Below are 4737 nucleotides of genomic sequence, written 5' to 3' on the forward strand. Positions count from 1 at the left end.
ATCCTAGGCGACCCAGAGCCCGAGCACCCTCGAGGATCCTTCGCAGGTGACCTAGCGCTTCACCCATAGGCGGGTGGTTGCAAGATCAGGGTGCCCAGTTTTGTCCACTCAGGCACCCTGTAAATAGTAAAAAAACAGGTATTTATTTACCTTTAGTGGCCAATCTCTCCTAGCTAACGAAGGAATTTCCTTTCAAGTTCTTTTGTTGGAACGTCACATGCAAAGTTGGGAATATAGTTGCATAATCTAATTAAGCATTAGATAGTTAAAAGTCCTCATTTCCTTAGTAGGTACAAGCTCAATGTATACACCATGTCCCAAATTTGGGCTGGTTCCATAAAATGCTAATATCTTTCACATATAAACTCATATGAGATTTCCACTTTGCATCTTAGATCTTCACATAATATAGAGCTTAACTTGATTTTTTGAGAAATTTTTAAGCTATTTGTCTATTTTCTTTAAATATTTCAAGGTCTTTAAAGTGTTATAATATATGCCACTTTTTGCACCCACAATAACTACCACTTAAAAATGCATAATCTTGTAGATCAAAAGAGTGGTGGATAGTGAGAATTGGTAGAATGTGGTGGTTAGTCAAAATTGCAAATCCAATAGTTCGATTTTTAATGATCTCTTTTCTAAAATTCTTCCAGGCTATCAGAAGGCCTGCAAATACTAATAATCTAATTAGTAAAATTACATTTTTGATGTAAATCATCTAAAACCTATAGGGACTAGTGTACTTGTATGGGTGCATCTATGGAAAAAAATTTAGATCACTCTAAGTATGGAAAGATCATTTTTTTATTGTTTTATCATATTTTTGGTTAATTTTGATAAATTGGACTAATTTATATTAATTTAAGTTATATTGGGGGTAAATTTGAGTGTATGTGTATTTTCTATCAGTTTCTTAATCTCGTTTGAAGTACCTTTTTTCCCCAAATTTGTTATCCAAGAATTGTCCCAGTCCAGCATAAACTGGACAAAACTGGACACCCTGATCTTGAAACAACCCAAGCCGCTTCCTTGGCCCCTCATCCACCGTACTGGAAGCTCACCATTTTAATCGCACCGAGGCTGGTCAAGACCTCGGCCGACCTTGCTACGCGAGACGTCCTCCATTGACTCTCCATCAGCAGTTGCAACTTTATCAGTTAGGTCTCCATGACCTTAATCACAAGATGGTCAAAATGCTTTCCCAGCATTCTTGACATAAAACAATCATTTACAAACAGCATTTACAAACAGTTTACAAATACAGTTTCTATATTAACTCTCATTTTTCCACCTTATCCCTTATCAATCCACATTACTTAGGAATATTTTATTATAAAAGAGTTACTTTTAGCATAATTAAATTTCATGCATAGAGGTATGCATAAAAGATAATTATTTTATTATAAAAGTGTTACTTTTAGCATAATTGAATTTCATGCATAGAGGTATGCATAAAAGATATGGGAAGTGATAAGATGTGATAAGATGCATATGAGATGAGTTAGGATGTGATAAGATGAGTTAAGAAGTGATAGGATGTGTATGGGATGAGGTAAGAAGTGTATGTGATGGGATAAGATGTGTATGGGTGAGAATATGGATGTGAATGTGGATGGGTATGTATGGATGTATGCATGTAGATGTGGATCCATGAATGTGGATGTATGGATGTGAATGAGGATGTGGATATGGATGCATGGATCCATGTAAATGTGGATGTGTATGTATGGATTTATGCATGTAGATGTGAGTGTGAATGTGGATGTATGGATGTAAATGAGGATGTGGATGTAGATGCATGGATGGGATGTGGATGTATGCATGTAGATGTGAATGTACGCATATAGATGTGGATGTATGGATGTGAATGTGCATGTGGATGTGGATATATGTATGGATGTGAATATATGATATGTGATGTGAAGGAATCTGAAGTGATGAGATGGAAAATGATATGATGGGATGAGTACACATATAAATGGAATGTGGAATAAGTAATGTGGATTGATGAGGGATAAGGTGAAAAAATGAGAGTTAATATAGAAACTGTATTTGTAAACTGTTTGTAAATGCTGTTTGTAAATGATTGTTTTATGTCAAGAATGCTGGGAAAGCATTTTGACCATCTTGTGATTAAGGTCGTGGAGACCTAACTGATAAAGTTGCAACTGCTGATGGAGAGTCAATGGAGGACGTCTCGCGTAGCAAGGTCGGCCGAGGTCTTGACCAGCCTCGGTGCGATTAAAATGGTGAGCTTCCAGTACGGTGGATGAGGGGCCAAGGAAGCGGCCTATGAGTGAAGCGCTAGGTCACCTGCGAAGGATCCTCCAGGGTGCTCGGGCTCTGGGTCGCCTAGGATACCCACGCGTGCGTCGAGGAAGATATTGGAACAAGGAGTAAGAGTTGTTTTCTGAAATCGGGCATGGATTTGGTTGATTGACCTTGCTGGCCTTCAATGGATGAGTCCATGGCTCTTTATATGGATCTGTTGGTTGATCTTGCTGATCTTCAACGAGAGTCCATCTTGATAAGTGATTATATTGCCGAGTATTATGGGCTAGGAACTATTGAAACGGCCCCTGAGTGGACAGGTGGTGAGCGTTCTAGTTGCCAATGATGCCATAGATACTCTGATGAAGGAATGATGGAAAATTAAGAATCAATTGGATAAATTGGAAGATGGTGATCAATGATACTATGGTTTTATTAAAGGATTGTTTTAAAACTGGTTGAATCTGTGAAAAGGCAATTTCATATTGGGTGTGTAAGTGGTGTGACTAGTTTTATTTTTGCATGAACTTCCAGCTAGGGGGCCTTGGAACTCTTTTCCTTGGTACCCAGGACAAAACCTAACCAAATTCTTAATTGGATCCCATCACTACAGTGGTTGGGCAGTTGGCTAACCCATGGGATCGGATGGGGTTAGGCTGGACTGATGCATCCGTAAATCGAGACTCAATTTCTGTTATTACGATAGATAAAGTAAATCCCGGATAGTAATTGTTCTATGGATAAGAATCAATGGCTGTGCCTCTTTGATGGGGAAAAAAGCATTGATCCCAATGATCCAAGTGCAAGTTTCTTCCTTGATCTAACCGAGTATCTTTATAGGTGCAATTGGATCAGCTTGATCAGTAATGGTCTTGACTACGTTAGAGTAAAAAGTTATCCTGGTGGAATCACCCATGCTTTCCGGGTAAGGGAAGTTTTTCCGAGTCCGGTTTTGGAAAAACCGACGGGTTAGTCTCTTGTCCGGATATCCGTGGACGAGGCCCCGAATGTGGGACCCCTGTCCCGCACGAGAAGTGCTACTTCCGCTGCTAGTACCCAAATCTATTGCTCGGTGGGAACAGGGGGATCTCACAGTTGGTATCAGAGCCAGGTTGGCTAATAAAGATTAACTGAGAAACCAAATATGTCGAAAATTTATCAAGAAACACAAAAAGATTGTAATTGTGTGATATAATTCATACAATTTGATATTCAAACTGAAATTCGTAATTTGGTAATTGGGTCTTCAGATGGAAATACCGCAATTATATAGAATCCCTGACTCGCTTGAGGCCTAGACATGATGGTATTTACCTTATAATTCCAAGGGCCGTGACTACCCGTATATACCGAGAGTTTAACTGCAGCTCTTTACTGACAGTATATACGAGTAAATCTAAGACTTGAAATTATAAGCGTTAATGCTATCTAGATGATGATTTCGAATGTGGTTGATATGATTTTTAATTCTGTTTGAGAATTGATGAATTGATTTGGATTCTGATTGAAAATTTTGATTGAAAAATGATGATTTTTGAAATTTAGTTGAAATATAATGAAACCACAATGAGGAGGAATGGGACGAGTCCCTGTGATGATATTCATAACTAGAATGATGATAATGAATTCAGCAAATCACTATGAGATTAGTGGGTTGTGCTGTCAGATTACTACTGTTAATACTTGACCGGTAGATCAAGTTAAGGGATGTCAAATTGAGAACTTGCTTGACTGAAATTTCCGTGGAGGAATGTTTCGAAGGAAGCTTTTCGGTCTAATCGACCATTAGCATGTTAAAGATATGAATGATATGATCTGAATGAATTTTTTGATGAGTTCTATATAAGGGATATTTATCCCAGTGTTCTGTCGGGTTGACCAGAATATAAGGAACCCCAGAATAAAATTGGATCTTAAGAAAAAGAGCTGTCCTCTACCTTGCGAGATGAGGACATCTCGCACTTTTTTAAGTGGGGTAGAATGTAAGATTCCTCCCCAGCCTTCGAGGTATACAAGAGTAAGAATCTCCCTTTCTGATCTTATAATTATTCCCTCTCTAAAATAAAAGAAAGTTTCTGTTTAAAAAAGGAAGACCCTTTCCCTAGAATACTTCTCAGGAGTCCCACCTGTTTTAAGGATTTAGAACAATGAGTTCAGAAGTGAGAATCCGTGTTTTGGATACCAAGGTTTTGGTTTTCATTTGAGTACGGCCCAAAAGAAGTTCTTTATCTCTTGGGGAGTATAAGAAGTTATTCCCCAGATATTGTGAGCCTTATATCTGAATTCAATGAAAGTAGGTGACTTAGCCTACGAACTTCTTTTATCCCCTCATCTCAAAGTTCTTAATGTATTTCATAGAAATATGTGCCAAACCCAAATCATGGAAAGACGGTAAAACTTCAGTGGCAAGTTACCGTTGGCTTCTAAGTTACGCTAGCTCCTTCCTTTATATAAGTCGTAACT

Source organism: Cibotium barometz, chromosome 32, assembly GCF_041138505.1.
Source record: "Cibotium barometz isolate CiBa-2024 chromosome 32, ASM4113850v1, whole genome shotgun sequence".
In the NCBI taxonomy this organism is placed as follows: Eukaryota; Viridiplantae; Streptophyta; class Polypodiopsida; order Cyatheales; family Cibotiaceae; genus Cibotium; species Cibotium barometz.